The sequence below is a fragment of the Tamandua tetradactyla genome, chromosome 3 (assembly GCF_023851605.1).
Source record: "Tamandua tetradactyla isolate mTamTet1 chromosome 3, mTamTet1.pri, whole genome shotgun sequence".
In the NCBI taxonomy this organism is placed as follows: domain Eukaryota; kingdom Metazoa; phylum Chordata; class Mammalia; order Pilosa; family Myrmecophagidae; genus Tamandua; species Tamandua tetradactyla.
This window is the reverse complement of record NC_135329.1, coordinates 180621124-180638296: the sequence shown is the minus strand read 5'-3', so window position 1 is coordinate 180638296 and position 17173 is coordinate 180621124. Positions and strand designations below refer to the sequence as shown.

Here is a 17173-nt window from a genome sequence, read left to right as displayed (position 1 = left end):
TACTCTCTGGGTATCTAAAATAGGGAGAATTAAGTAGTGGGACTTGGGGTCAAATCTCAGCTTTGCCACATTTTGGGAACTTGAACAAGCAGTTTGACTTTTTTTGAGACTTGACTTTCTTCTCTGTAAAATTATACAGAAGACTTAAGATGATAATATATAAGATATGTATAAATATACACATACATGTGCACATTCACACACATATATGAATTTGTGAGGTTGTAGCTGTCCACAAAGATTATACGTGTGTGTGTCTATATAATGTACTTACACACAAACACACGCACACACAGACCACCTAACAAAGTGATTGAATTTCTTATATTACCCATCTAGGCCCTCCTATACATTGTAGCTTTTATTATTGCCAAAGTTGTTTTAATGATTATTAAATAGTAAACTGTGCATGGACATCAAAGAGCACTGAAGTCATTATAATTTTTATGATTAACATTTTACCTTACCCTCGTGACTATTAATATGTGGTAAATGCAATTTAGTCAGTCAATAAATAAATAAAGCAAAGGAAGAGAGAAAACAATTGTGTCAAAGCTCATTGTTCTAAAAATATTTCTATTCATTTATATATCATATGATATAAAATTACAAAAAGAAGAAAATAAAATACAAGTTAAATTTAATCATTTACTTTCTTATATACGATAGCTTTCATTTGAATTGTTGGTCTTCTCCTGAACTCCCATTCCACCTCATGCCTTGACCTCCATTCAACCCCAAGTCTGTCTCCTAATTTTCCATAATAGGATTAAGCTACATAAATGTAAGTAGCACAAGGATTTTAAAAGATGGAAGGAATTCTACCAGGACCCCTGTTTTCACATTCAATGAGCTTTTCTGCTAGGGTCAAATCTCCTGTTCTTCCATAGTTAATAAGAGAGTTATTGTCATGGAAAGGCTACACTTGCATTTCTAAAGATAAATCACTGTGCCCTTTCTCAATAGATACAAGTTGAGTACATATTAAGAATCATGTAAATATAGCATTGATTTCAATGCCCAGCACATAAAAAGACCAACGAATAGTACTAGCTTTTATTACATCATAAGTTTTCACTTCTGCTCTGCCGTCATCACAGACACTTCTACTAGATGCCTACTTAGCACAGTATTAGGTAACACAAGGTATAAAAAAGAAGTACAATAAAGCTTTAATGTACATATACACCAACACACAAAGTTAAACAACAATACACAACTCCATATGCTCTGGAAAGAGTTAATGTAATCACAATAATGCTAAGAGCTAACAGTACAGTGGTGCTTCCTCTGTGCCCAGGACTGTTCTTTGTGTGTTAACTATATGAATTTACTGTAATGATACTGCTACTACTATTAGCCCCACTGTGTGTGGGGGGGTTGAATTGTGTGTACCCCAGTTTGGACATGTTCTTGGTCTTGGTCCACATTCGGGGGATGCGGACTCATTGTCTCTCTTCAAAATGTTACTTCAGTGAAAATAAGTTCCAAATGAATCAAGCTGAGTTTTAATCTGGATTATTGAGGTCTTTTAAAAGTGGAGTGAAAGTCAGAGGAAAGGAAAGGTCATGGAGAACAGCCAAAATCAATGGAACCCAGAAAAGTAATGAGAAGATATCACCATGTGTATTGCCATGTGATGGAAAAGCTAAGGGACCCCAATTTTCTTGCCAGCCAAAAGATACCGACCCCTGGAGGAAGCAAGTCTTCTAACCTCTGAAACCGAGAGCCAATAAATTTCTGTTTATAAGTCAACCAATTGCATGGCATTTGTTTTAGCTCCAGGAAACTAAAATATTCATTTTACAGCTGAGGAAACTGAGGCACAAAGTAGTTACTATGTCCAAAGTTACATCTCAATAAGCATCAGAGTTAGGAACTGAATTCAGGCAGCCTAACTCTAAGATTACCTGCTCCGTACCGAAGATTTTACTGCCTAAAGATGTACTTGATTTCTGTCCTCTATATGCCTAACTGGAATTCAGGAGGTCAGGGTTCATGGCAGCTTCTGTTGCTAAACGTGATGCTTGATTATGGTTGAGCTGTTTAAACTGACCTATGGTCTCCTCCTCTCTACAATGGAAGCATTGGTCCATATTAGCCCTGGAACTTAGTCAAGCATGCAAACTGCACAAACTGAATGTTGCTATATAGTTTCATATTAACTTACAGGTAGAAAGTTTGTATCTTAAACAATATGCCTGACATAATATATTGTATTTTACAGGTGACAGTGTATCTTCAATAAATGAAATGGAGATGATCACTAAGCAGAAAAATTATAACTAATCTCAGGGACACATTTTCTGTGCTACTTAGAAGTCATAAACATGGAGGATATGTTACTATAGAATCCTTCAATAGGCATTTTTTTTTGTTATATTCCAGGAAGGAAGGTAAATTGAAGAAACTAAAATTGAATGAGATCATTTCTGTCAGGAAAACAAGAGGTAAGATAGAGGTTGGATTATTGAAGCAATAGTAAAAGCTTTGGAATTTATGGAAAATATTTTATACCATCAACATTTAGGGATGCCTGACATGAAGTCTGGGAAAAACAATCTGAGAAAGCCGAGATCCTCTGTCAACAACAGAACCCATCTTTGATTTACTAATTGCCATTCAGAAGATTATATTATGGACCAAACTGTCTGTATTCACATCAACCGTTAGCAATAAATTCCAGGGAACTCGAAAGTGAATAAATCATCCAAGATGTAAGGCATGCTATCGAAAAGAAGCAGCTCATTTAAGTTCAGCAAGACATCATATTTGAGAAGAACAATGCATTGTTACTCATTCTAAGCAAACTGTACATTAAGGATTCATGGATTTTGCAGAATTAGTAGACCAGGCAATTAATTCACTTTATATAAATAGAAGTTGCCAGTCAGAAGCACCAACTGCTGTGCAAAATTACAACCAATTGGAGTAGTGGTATAGAGTAAAATGAAAAGTAAACAGGGTAGTTGAGTTCTAAGTTGTAAATGTGGACTCAGAGGTTTTTAGGCTTGGAAGAAATTTTTCTGTTCCTGGGTAGTAAACAGGATACAGCAGTGGAGGATAGACTGATGTTAAAGAGAAGAATCCAAAAGCAGGGAAGTACTTATAAATGCAGGGAACTGAACAATTTCCATGTGAAATGGGACCATCACCAGTGCTCCCCATTTCCTTTACCTGTCCGAGAGCTTTTCACAGAAGGTCAAAATTATGTTTGTATATATAGGGACTGTTGTGCCTATTGATGGACATCGGTGTTAAATTCCAACAAATAGAAGGAATAAAAAGTCACCTAATGTGTAATGATTGTGGAGTACAATAAATCGTCCACTCAGTTCCTCTTCCTACTCACACCCTTACCAATTCCAGTTTAGGTTAACATGGCATAGGAAATTTTACAGTTTTGGGGATGAGAATTTTCCTATTTCTTGCTAACCATTTTATAAAAAGGATCTTTTTTTTCCTAGGCTACCTCTAAAAGTACAGGTCTATTTGAAGGGTTAGTGAGTAGCTAATGAAAATTAAACTCTAAATCATTCTATTCCATGGAAATCACCTCAAAATATGATGATTTCTCACATTTTCCTCTGCAGCTGATGTGACATTGACAACTGTTTGTGGAGAATGATCTATCTATACCACATTATCAGTCATGTCCCATTTGAACATTTTCTTGTCCCATTTTGAGCATCTTCAGTACTATTCTGTGTATGACTGTTCAATGTTTTCTAGGCCAGTTTAGGTTAGTTGCAAGGATTGAACCTTTTTTTTTTTTTTTTTTTACCAAACTTTAGCCCCAAGGCTTTCTTTTTTAACCTATGGACTCCTATGTTCAGTGATTAAGTTTTCAAAGACATAGATGGAGCACCCCTTCCTTCAACAAACATGAACTTGGCAAACACAATGGAGTGGTAAAAGAGGCATCTTGTAAATTAAAATGATGCTCAAGGTAGTATAATAAAAATACTCATGTGTTCCAAGTGCCAAATATTCCTTTAATATAAAGCTGTTAAAATAAATACCACTGAAGTCTTTTTTTTTAAGATGCTAGAGCATGTTCAAAGACTCTCTCTGTTCCTAAATGAAGGATTGGTTTGATTTGGCCTCTGAAGCCTTCCCGTAGAGAGTAGAAAGAAAGTCCAGTGTCAAGTTTTCTGGCCCTTTCAAGACTCAGACATCTCCTTTATTCCCTTCCATCTAGAGAAACAGAGTGTCATGGAGAGAATGGGCACACACAAACCAAGACTAACTATTTCAAGGAGTTGGACCACTATTTCTCCCATGGGCATGAAATAGCTTGAGAGAAGGGCAGTGGAGAGAGAGTAAGGTGGATGGAGACACACCACTACAAAACAAATTCATAAAAATGCTTAGAAATCACTAACTCAGCTCTCTAAGGAGGAAATCCAGTTTCAACAGAGGATTAAACAGAAAGTTCTTCCTGGAGGGTTGTTCGACTTTGGTGTACAGTTTTCTCTGACTCAGTCTTGGATTCCTGCCCCTGCCCTACAGCTGAGAACCACTCTTTGTTTCCTACAGGCAAGTGATTAGGATAACAGAATCTTTATTCTCTCATCATGAGAAAACAAGGCCAGGGAGTAAGGGTTAATAGAAAGCGATTAAGAGGAGAGGCTGCGGCATACCCTAACACTCCCCCCTGCAAATTCTTCTTTACTTATTAACTGCTCTGTGCCTCCGTTTTCTTACCTATAAAATAAGGATAAGACAAGTACAGATGAGTGCCTGTACATAGCAAGAGCATAAAGGGTTGGGGACAATTATTTCTACTCTTAACCTTTGTGCCACCTCTAAACATTTGAATGAGGGAAGGGCTGATGATTCATTTTGTTCAACCCACCATTGCATTTATCAATATGGTCATTCCTTCCACAAAAAACTGAAAAGGATCTAACAAAGAAATACTATCGTTCCACTCTTATTTAAAAATAAAACTGTTTTTTTCCCCCCAAAAAAAACTCCTTACATTTTTTCCTTTTGAAATAAGTTCTATAAATCCATCCGTTCAGCACATATAGAGGCTATTCTCAGGAAGATTAATAGTGGAGTCTCGGCTGCCCTTCCCCTTAGGCTATAATCATTTAATTAGTCTGAGATTTCATCGGCAATGTTTGAACTTCCCACTCTCCCATTAAAATCTCACAATAAAAGAATGTTAATCCAGATGAACAGTAATTGGATCTTCCATTATTGATGAAATTGTTTCCAATACATCCTTATTAAAAAATAAACAATTAGTTTGGGGAAGGTATTCACTTTCAGAAACATGGCAAGTTTCTCTCCCAGCTAGGGCATTATAATTAACAAATACTTGTGATAAATTAACAATAAATAATGTATTAATTTGCACATTTCAATAACATCAATGGCTCTCAAGGTACTTAGCAAAAATTAATAGTTAGAGCTCCTGCCTCTAAAATAAAGGAATTGTGCCCAGTAGTAAAATGGGGATTGGAATGACTGCAACACAATACAGGGGTCACAGCATGAAACTTGGGAAGGCCGGAATTCATCAAGATAGCTTGCTTTCATTATCATTTGGCCTTGCCTTCTTATGAGCAATGAACGTGGGCAAACACAGTACAAATGCTTTACTTGCTTCATGGGGAGTTGTGATGTGAAATTAATAGCCTTAAAACTCTTTGAATGAAAGATTATTATAAATTCCAAGTAGGAAGTCACAACACCACTTTATTCACCAACACATTCCATTCTCTCTTTTCATTTTAGATTATACTTACTGAAAATTTTGTATATTTGAATTTTTAGTGGATTCTCTGGAGGCAAAATTTCCTATGTGCTTTAATAGATGTCATTGAAAATCCATTAGTCTAGGAAAAAAAATTCTCCATAATATCCAAATGTATAATTTCCCAAATTATGTTATCTGTGATAACTATGTCCATAAGGGGTCTAATTACCTTTTTGCCTATTTCAGACTCCAAATATTGATCATCATCCCAAGCTTATCTCAGTGCCCCATTTCCTATTCATTACCACGGGCATAATGTAATCTTGTTTATATATTATCTGCTGTCGTGTGGGTCTTAGTTCTTTTACTGGCAATTTCCAAGTTTTCCAGGAGCAGGACATTTTTTTTTAAGTCTTGTAAGATCCACAGTCTTTTATCATTTCCTGAAATTCACATCAAAATGTTCAATAATGAACTTCTCATTAAGATTCACACATTTGCATACTCTCCCCTACCCTGCCTCCAAACAATGCCTATTTTGAAGTGAAAATACCCAGAGAAAATATGTGAAAATTATGTGAATGAATAAAAAAAAATGCTTTGATTATGAGTATGGGAATGGCCTACCAAGTGACTTCAAGCGTTTTCCAATTAAATTGCTGTACAATTTAATTTTCGACTCAAAACTCCTTCTTTTGCTAGGTCCTGCAACCCAGCGTCTTCAAGAACATCAACTAGCTCCATCCCCTGTCCCATATTGTCAACATCCCTTTCCAACAGGAAAAAGTTAGAGTGAACATAACCCAAATATCCCTAAAGATTGGGAGAAGGATCAAAGAGGCAGAAGGAGTTATAACAAGAAAAAGAGGATTTAACAAAAGAGTATGACTGCTGAATCATTATATTGATATTTCTTTTAGTCTCCAGTGTCTTGGGGCAGCCAGAAGAAAAAACCTGAAATTGTGGAGCTGTAACCCATACCAAACTTTGAAATCTTTTCATAACTACTTGTTATAGAACCTTGCAATTTATTGCTTTTTTGTATATACATTATATTTCATGATAAAAAATGTTGAAAGAAAAAAAATCCTTCTTTTATAAACAGAAATTAAAAAATTTATGCCAACTTTAGGTTTTTTTTTCAAATTATACCTAAGAAATTTATTGAATAGTGAATTTATTAACTAAAGTACTCGTGATACTTTTCTTTCTTTTCCTCTTTCTTTTACAGGCAAGATAAGGAATTAATTGTTGAACCAGTGGGTAAACTTTTTTTTGTTTAATATCTATAACCATATCTCTTGGTAGATTCAGTTAAGGCAACTGAAGATCTCAGACAATTATATTCCTTATAGACTGGCTTGCTTTAATAATTTGTTTTCCTTTTTTCTGCTTTATCAGGAAAATTTAATTGGTCAACACACACATGTGCACAAACAAGAGTTTATATTTCAGACAATATGGAGGCAGGATGGTGGAGTAGAGGGCTCCAGGACTCAGTCTTCCACAAAAACATCTATGAAACAAGCAAGACCTATCTGAAACAACTATTTTGAATTCCAGAGGCAAAGAGAACACTGTACAGCATCCAGGGAGGGTAAGGAGGAAGAGGGTGATAAATGTATGGTACAGAACAATAAACAACTCTCTCCACATAGCACCTGCTGGCACCCATCCCCCCACTCGCTTGGCAGGCTGCCATGGAGTCCAGTCCCTGGCTAGCTGCTAGTGACAGAAATGGACATAAAAATCCTCCCCCTCAAGGACAAAGGTGGGCATGGCTTATCACTGATCTTGAGTTTAGATAAGAGAATTTGGATTTCTGGGGACTGCCTCTGAGGGTAGCTACTGTTTCAACCCACCTGGACATAGGTGGAGGCAACCATTGTTTAAACCCACCCTAGCTGTAGGGAACAGTTAGGTGAAGGCCTAGATTTGCTGGACAGGCCAGGAAAGCTCAGCTTTGGGGAGTCTTCAGAGATGCTCTTGGCACCATATCTTATTCCCTCCCCTGGACACACGGGAACCAGTCTGCACCCAGTCCATGGGTCCCTGGCCTTGTTCTGGTTGGGAAAGAGTGACTTGGGAAAGTTCTCTCCTTTGTGCTCTCCTCTCAAAAATTTCCTTCAAGATAAACGCAGCTTGAGACAACAAAAGGAGAGTAAAATACTATAGAGGCAGACATCTGAGACAAAGGACTGTGGGCTTCAAACTCAGGAGAGAGTGGTCTCTCTCCTGGGAAACAGAGGGGATAGCCAAGCTCTTATAAACAGGTGAAACTGCAGAACAATTAACAAGGAAAATCCCAGGACAAGACAGAGGCCCAGAAAGACTAGGAAAACCCAGGACACTGCATTCCTCCGGGGTAGACCTTCCTGATGGAAGGGCTGACACTCAAGAAAATCTCTGACTTATCACCAGCTGGTTAAAACACCAAGAAACAGACATCCCAGGGAGTAAATTCAGTGTTATTTTATTTTTTTGTAGGCTGTATGGTGGGGGTCACATTTCATTTTTTTCCATGTGTGAATCTCATTATTGCAGTTTTGTTTTGTTTTTGCAGTTTTGTTGAAATTTTTGTTTGTTTTTGTTTTTTGTTTATTTTGGGGGAAGTGCATGGGCCAGGAATCAAACCTGGGTCTCCTACATGGCCAGTGAGAATTCTACCACGGAACTCCCCTTGCATCCCCCGCCCCCACCCAGTGTTAAATTTTAAAATAGCAAAATGTACAGTGTGTAACAAAAGAGTACAAGGCAAAGAAAAGAAATGGGAAATGATGGCCCATCCAAATGAAGAGGATAAAAATCCAGAAAACACCAGCAAAGAAAACTGGAAAGTGGACATACCAAACATAGCTTAAAGATATATGATCTTAGAAATTCTGAAGGAGATGAAGGAAAATAAAGAGAAATAACTAAAGGATATCAGGAAAACAATGAGTGAGCAATATGATAATCTTATTAAGGATACAGAAATTTTAAAAATTAATCAATCAGAATCACCAGAATTGAAGACTATATTAGCCATAATGAAAAATTCCCAGCATGGTTTCAACATCAGATTGGAGCTGCAGAAGAAGGAAGGTGCAAACCCAAGACAAGACAATTCAACGGAGTCAGGCTGAGGAGCAGAAGAAAGACTCATCAAAAACAAAAGTAGCTTAAGTGATCTCTGAGACACCATCAAGCTACCAATATATATCTTATGGAAGTCCCAGAAGGAGAAAAGAGAAAGAAAGGGGCAGAGGGAATATTCGAAGATACAATTGCAGAGAACTTCTCAAACTTAGCAAAAGACGTGAATATGCACATCCAAGAAGTCTAGAATATACCAAGCAGGATAAACATGAAGAAAAGTACACCGCTCATATACTGATCATATTGTCAAATGCAAAAGACAAGGACAGAGTTCTGAAAACATAAAGAGAAAAGCAGTGTATTACGTATAGGGGAGTCCCAACAAGATTGAGAGCCAATTTCTCAATGAGAAGCTATGGAGGCAGGAAGGCAGAGGGCTGGAATACTTAAAGTTCTGAAAGAAAATAGCTGCCAACCAAGATGGAGAGATTAAGACATTCTCAGATAAACAAAAGCTGAGGGAGTTCATCACTAGAGCAGCCCTACAAGCAATGCTAAAGGAAGTCTTAGAGTGAAAGGAAAGGGTGCTAGACAGTGATTCAAAGCAGCATAGAGAAGTAAAGATCTGTAGTAGAGGTAATCATTTAGGTAATTATAAATGCCAGTATCATTTTGGTGTAACGTTTGGTATACAATTCCATTTCTTACTTTCTACAGGTGCTAAAATGCAAATGCATAAAATGTAATGATACATCTATGTCTTTGGAATACAACATATAAAGTTATGAGTGATAATAAGCACAAAAAATGGTGGTGGGACAGAGGGGTATAGGAAAAGTGTATGCAGGCACACTCACCTCGCTCTGTCTTGGGTTTGGTGGGCTCTGCCCGGGAGCGCAGAAATACCCCCCCCTCCCACTTTAAATTTAAATTTCCTGGTGTACCTTTCTTCTTTCTCACCCTTTTGCCCCCTAAACCTTTCATCTGTGCCGGAAACCCGGGAGAGGAGCACGGGTGTCGCCTGCCTGGCCAGAGGCGCCCCGGCTTCCTCTCTCCTCCTTCCTTCACATGGCCAGCGACAAGGGATCCTTCCGCCCGCCATTACACCCACCACAGATTGGGTCAGTCCCTTCCCTCCCAGCCCTGCTGCCGGGTCTCACGGTCCCAAGAGAGCCTGTCCGTTAATTACTCTCCGAAAATCGTGAATTCACGTCAGGTTCTCTTCCGAGGGCTGAGGTGAACGGGACGCCCGCAAGCCTCACACCCTTTCCCGGGACTCGAAAAGCTGTGGGGACGCCCCGCTTCTCGTTTCCCTCCCGAATTCAGGTCCAGGACCTGAAAGGGCCTCAAGCCAGGGTGAGACGTCCCCTGGGGAGACGAACCCTGCTCGTAAGAGCTCCGAGAACTCTCTCGGGGTGTTGGGACGCTGACACCCCCTGGGCCGGTCCTTTCTCCCGTGAAACCCGTCAGTATGGGCAGCAGGTCCTCTCTCATGGGCCTGAGGATGGGACTTTCGATTTTAATATCCTTACAAACCTCTGTAACTTTTGCCAGAGGAACAACAAATAGGCCGAAATTCCTTATGTCCAGGCTTTTTTCCTTCTGCGCTCCCGCCCCTCCCTTTGTATCCTCCTCTCCCTCGCTCTCCCCTCCCCTCCCTCCAGCGGTGCTCCAGCTGCCATCTTGCCCTCCTCTCTCCCCTTCTGCGCAGGCAGCATTCCCGCTGCCATCTTATCCTCCCCTTCCATCTCCACCTAGTCCCCCACTGTCCTCAACAGCCTTGCCCTCCTCACCTATAAGATCTCATACCCGCTCGAAGAACTCTTTACTGTCCACTATGGGAAGTGGCGGGACCTGAGGGGTTAGTTCGAGTACACACCCCTTTCTCCCTAGCTGACCTCTCTAATACTGAGAAATAGCTAGGTTCATTCTCCAGCGACCCAACCACCCATACTAAGGAATTTCAATATCTAGCTAATGCCTACGACCTCACCTGGCATGACATTCATGTAATCTGCTCTTCTTCCCTAACTACAGATGAAAGAGACCATATTTTCAATGCAGTCAGGGCTCATGCTAACCAGGTGCATATAACCGACCACACCATGCCGGTAGGGGCCGAGGCTGTGCCAGACCAAGAGCCAGGGTGGGCATATCAGGTTGACACTCCAGTGGGGAGGAACGGGCGGACTAGACGGGACAAAATGCTTACATGCCTCATAGCCAGCATGCAGAAAGCTTCACATAAAGTAGTAAACTTCCATAAGCTAATTACCCAGGGAAATTACCCAGGGTCGTTATGAAAACCCGGCCGCTTTACTACACCGGCTCACAGAAGCCCTTTCCCAATATACCCGCCTAGACCCTGACTCGGAGGCTGGTAAAACTGTTTTAGCCACACACTTTATATCCCAATCGGCTCCAGATATAAGACATAAGCTTAGAAAAATTGAAGATGGTCCTCAGACCCCTATCCATGACCTGGTAAACACGGCCTTTAAAATTTTTAATACTCGTGATGAACTAGAGAGGGCAGAAAAGGAATCCCGGGACCGCCAAAAGGCAAATTTACAAACCCAATCCCTGACTGCGGCTCTGCAGCCCACTTCAATGGAGAAGAAGCCGGCTACGACTAATCCACCACCAGGAAAGTGCTTCAAATGTGGCCTTGACGGACACTGGTCCCGCCAGTGCCCCAATCCTCGACCGCCCAAGGGACCATGCCCTCTCTGTGGTACAAAGGGACATTGGAAAAGTGACTGCCCCTCGGCGCCTGGCCGTGGAGGGGCCGTCCTTCCAACCCCTGACCCACCGCTAGCAGTCCTGGGCCTGGCCACCGACGACGGATGACACCCGGCCTCAGCGACCCCACCCTCGTGGAGCCCAGGGTAACAATCAAGGTAGTGGGTAAGTCCACCTCCTTTTTAGTGGGCACAGGGGCTACCTTTTCTGTCCTCCCCTCCTACTCAGGTCAACTCCTTCCTTCCCAGGTCACAGTTATGGGCATAGACGGCCATCCTTCACACCCCTTAACTACTGGACTGCTTACATGTTTAATAGAAGGGTACTCCATTACACATTCTTTCTTAGTAATGCCTTCTTGCCCCAGCCCACTAATGGGGCAAGATCTTCTTGCCAAATTAGGAGCCTCACTACACTGGATAAAAAACCCTCAAACAAAACTTCATAGCAAGTGCCAGGCTAACTATCCACAACCCCACCCATGCCCCCAAAGGACAATATTTCTGGTGTGATGGAACTCTTACCACGTGCCTTAACTCCACTGCCCCAGGACCATGCTTCCTGGTAACTACTGTTCCTCAATTGACCCTCTATGGGGAGTCAAAACTAACTTGGCTACTGCCCTCTCCTCGCTCAAAAAGGGCTGCCTTTCTTCCTATCCTAGTAGGCATCAGCCTAACCGCTTCAGTGGCAGCCTTAGCCACAGCGGGAGGGGTGCTGGGACACAATATTTTAACCTCTCAAAACTTTGAAACTTGACTACCGGTAGCCCTGGAATCGACATCAGAATCCCTCTCCTCTCTACAACGCCAACTCACCTCACTAGCCCAGGTAACTTTTCAAAATCAACAACCCTTAGACCTGCTGACAGCCGAAAAAGGAGGAACGTGTATATTCCTACAAGAGGAATGCTGCTATTACGTCAACGAGTCGGGTCTGGTGGAACAAAATACTCAATCCCTAAACAAACTAAGAGACGATCTCTACCACAGAAAAAAGGAAACAACTCTGCCTTAAGCTGGTTTTCTTCTCCTCTGGTGACATGGCTCCTCCTGCTACTAGAACCAGTTATCCTAATCTGTCTCTTTTTTCTCCTAGCTCCCTGCCTCCTCAGCTTCCTTCAGGGATACATGAAGGAACTATCCTGGGTAGCAGCCAACCAAATGCTCCTGCATCATTATCATCACCTGCCTTCCTCACGAGAGTCCTACAGCCAGACTCTCCACTCCCCTGGCCATGACAGTTCCAGCCTATAACCCCCACGCCACCCCATTACAGCAGGAAGCAGCCAGAAAGATCTCGGCGCCCTATTATCACAAAAAGGCTGGAATGTTAGGTCAGGGGAACGGGGAAGGGCACTGCAACTGGAGCTATGGAAGCTGTGTCGCCCCTCCCAGCCTGACTTTCAGAACTAATGAACCACCCCTTCCAGACGTCATCTGACCACCATCCTTAAAAGCTGCCTGTGCCAAAGCCCACGCACACACTCACCTCCCTCCGTCTTGGGTTTGGTGACTTCTGCCCGGGAGTGCAGAAATAACCCTCCCCCACTTAAAATTTCCTGGTGTACCTTTCTTCTTTCTCACCCTTTCACCTCCTAAACCTTTCATGTATTCCTATGTAATAAATCACCTCAAAACAAAACAAAACAAAACAAAAAGTATATGTACATACTACTGAAGTAAAGTTGGTATCAAACCAAATATGTTTATTATATATTTAGTTTGTAAAATGTCAACCCCATGGTAACCACAAAGAAAAGAGATATGAAATACATCCAGATAGAAATAAGAAGGCATGCAAATATGTGTAACACAAAAAATCAAATAAACATAAAAGTAGGCATTAAGGGAAGGGAGGAACAAAAAAAGTATGAGTTACAAAGGATAAACACCAATATGGCAGAACAAAGTACGGTATTACCAGTAGTGACTTTAAATGTAAATGGATTAAACTCTGATGTCAAAAAGCAGAGATAGGCAGAACAGATTAAAAGAAAAAGGATGACAGATTTTATCCTGTCTGTAAGAGATTAACTCTAAATTCATAGAAATAGGTTGGGAATGAAAGGATGGAAAAACATGCATGCACACACACACACACACACACACACACACACACACAATACCAGTAATAACCAATAAGAGAGCTGGGGTGACTATACCAATATCAGATTAAATAGACTTTACCTCAAAAACACTTATGAGGGACAAAGATGGTCACTACATACTGATAAAGGAGAAAATGCAACAGGAAAATGCAATAATTATAAATTTATATGTGCCTAACAGCAGTGCCCCAAATTATACGTGGCAAATAACAAAAGATTTGAAGGGAGAAATTAACAGCTCTTCGCTAATAGTAGGAGACTTTAACATACCACCCTCAATAATGGGTAGGGCATAGATTCAGAAGATCAATAAAAGTACGAGACTAGAATGAAGCACCAAACCGACAACACCCAACAAAAACAGACTACACATTCTTCTCAAGTGCACACGGATCATTCTCCAGGATAGACCATATTCTTAGTTACAAAACAAGTCTCACAAAATTAAAAGATAATGAAAACATAAGATGCACATTCTTCAACCCAGCTGAATGAAACTAGAAATCAAAAACAGAGGAAAAACTGGAAAATTCACATATATGTGGATATAAGCAAAATACTTTAACTATGGATTAAAGAGGAAGTCAGAAGCAAATTAGGAAATATCTTGAGGTGAGTAAAAATGCAGTAAAGGCAGTACTGAGAAGGAAATTCATAGCTCAATGTCTACCTTAAAAAAGAAGAAAGACTTCAAATCAGAGACCTAACCTTAAAATTGAAAGAACTAGAAAAAGAAGGGTAAACTAAACCCAAAGTGAGCAAAACGTTATTTTTTGTTATTTAAAGAAATAACAAAAGTTAGAGCAGAGATAATGAATAGAAAACAAAACAAAAAAAAATAGAATGACAAAATGAAAACTTGGTATGCTGGTTTGAAACTGCTGTGTATTCCAGAAACGCCACATTCTTTTGGTTCTAATCCAATCTTGTAGGGGCAGCCCTACTGGTTAGTGTGGAATCTTTTATTACGTTGTTTCTGTGGAGATGCGACATACATGAAAAATTGGAGGGGCTGAGGGATGGGTGGGGTGGGGATTTGATTATACTATCTCCATGGAGGTGTTGTCCCACCCATTTAGGGTGTCTTTTAATTAGTTCAGGAGTCCTTAAAAGAGCCAACCTAGGGAAACATTTTGAAGAAAGCTCAGACACAGATGCTTTGGAGATGCTTGGAGAGCTGACACAGAATGTCACTGGAATCAGAGGCTGAAATAATGCAACCCTGGAGCAAAGGACCAGGAGATGCCAGACACATGCCTTTCCATGTGACAGACATCGACATTTTTTTTGCAGTTAAGGTATCTTTCTCTGGATGCCTTAGTTGGACATTGTCATAGCCTTAGAACTGTAAATTTGTAACCTAATAAAACCCCTTTGTAAAAACTGGTATATTGCATTCTTGTAGCATTAACAAACAAAAACAGTTGGTTCTTTAAAGATCAATACAATTGAAAGACTGCTAGTTAAACTGACAAAGAAAAATGAGACAGATACAAATATCGAAAATCAGAAATGAAAAGGGGGATAATTACTACTGACCCTGAAGAAATATAAGAACTATAAGATGATATAAGAAATATAAGAACTATAAGATGAACAATTGTACACCAACAAATTAGGTAACCTAAATGAAATGGACAAACTCTTAGAAACACACAAGCTACCTACATTGACTCAAGAAGAAATGGAATAAAGAAACCATATGATTCAACAACAAAAGAACAAACAGCCTAATTATAAAATGGGTTAAAGATATGAATAGACATTTTTCTGAAGAGCAAATATAGATTGCTAAAAAGCACATGAAGAGATGCTCATTTTTGTTAGCTATAAAGGAACTGCAGATCAACACTACAATGAGATGCCACCTCACACCTATAAGAATGGCTGCTACTAAACAAACAGGATTTGTTGTCTCCTATCATTCAAACTATGAATGTTGGAGAGATGGGGAGAAATTGGGACACTTATGCACGGCTGGTGGGAATGTATAATGGTACAGTCACTATGGAAGACAGTCTGGTGGTTCCTCAGAAAACGAAATATCAACTTGCCCTTTGACCTGGCAATACCACTACTCTGTATATACTCAGAAGAGCTGAAAGCAGTGACACAAACACATTTTTACACCAATGTTCAGAGCAGCATTATTCACAATTGCCAAAAGATGGAAACAATTCAAGTGTTCATCAACAGACGAGAGGATTAACAAAATGTGGTATATACGTATGATGGAATATTATGCAGCAAGATGGAATGACGTCCTAAAGCACATGACAAGAGGATGAGCCTTGAGGACATAATGCTGAGTGAAATAAGCCAAGACACAAAAGGACAGATACTGTATGATTCCACTTTTATAACCATGGCAGGGGTAAAATCAGAGGCTTATAATACAGAATATAGGGGACCTAGAGATACAAGGAAGCTAGAGATGGGTGAACAGTTAGCTAATGAGGTTAAACTTATATGTAAGGGAATTGAAAGAAGTGAAGGTAATTCACTAGTGGGTCTGTAAGTGATATTAAACAATCTAAATACAGTGAGCCCAGAATAAGAATGAGGGCCTTTAATCCTGTGTAGCCTAATGTGATGTCTGGATACACCCCAGAGTATATTAAGCAGATAATCAAAAAATATTGGCAAAGTCCCTTGAGGGAAGGGAGAGAAAATATGAAACTATTAAACTTTACCAGCAGTACAATCCCTGATACTGTGCTAAACAGTAGGGACACCCACATCAATAGGCCAAGTCCTTGATCTTGAGGCTTGCTCTTGTGACACTTATGTACGAGGCAGAGAAGCTTAACCTACCTATAGGTATGCCTAAGAGTTACTTGCAGAGGACCTCTTTTGTTGCTCAGATGTGACCTCTCTCTCTCTAAGCCCAACTCTGCAAGTGAAATCATTGCCATCCCCCCTACATGGGACATGACATCCAGGGTTGAAAGTCTTCCTGGCAACATGGGAGATGACTCTCAGGGATGACTCCGTCCCTGGCACTGTGGGATCAACAATTCCATCCTAACCAAAAGGGGGGAAAGAAGTGTAACAAATAAGGGATCAGTGGCTAACAGAATTCAAATGGAGTTGAGAGGCTACTCTTGGGGTCAATCCCATGCAAGCTTCAGTGAGATATTGCTACCTATCAGAGCTTGTCAAACCACAACCAAAACCATTTCTGCAAATCCTAAAGAATACCTAGAGCATTATATAAGATTCTACAAAGGTTCCATATACTAGGGGAACTTTCCAGAAACCTACAATCTCCAGATGGGCCCTTGGACCAGGTAAGTCCTGAAAGGCAGAGAGCCCAGCCTCTCAGAACTTCATCTAGTTCCATCCCCCTATATTATCAACAGCCCCTTCCAAAAGGAAAAAGTTAGAATGGGCATAGCCCAAATACCCATAAACAGTAGGAGAAAGATCAAAGGTGATGGTGGAGTTATACAGAGAAGGTAAGTTTTAACAAACAAGTATGATTATTGATTTGTTACAGTGATTTTCTTTAGTATCCAGTATCTTAGAGCAGC

The 17173-nt window shown here is 40.3% G+C and overlaps 1 protein-coding gene across 19 annotated transcripts in view; it reads right to left on the bottom strand.

The window, feature by feature from the left end:
- Nucleotides 1-17173, bottom strand: part of PARD3B (par-3 family cell polarity regulator beta) — a 1143268-nt gene that overhangs the window by 300579 nt on the left and 825516 nt on the right. The window lies entirely within an intron of this gene.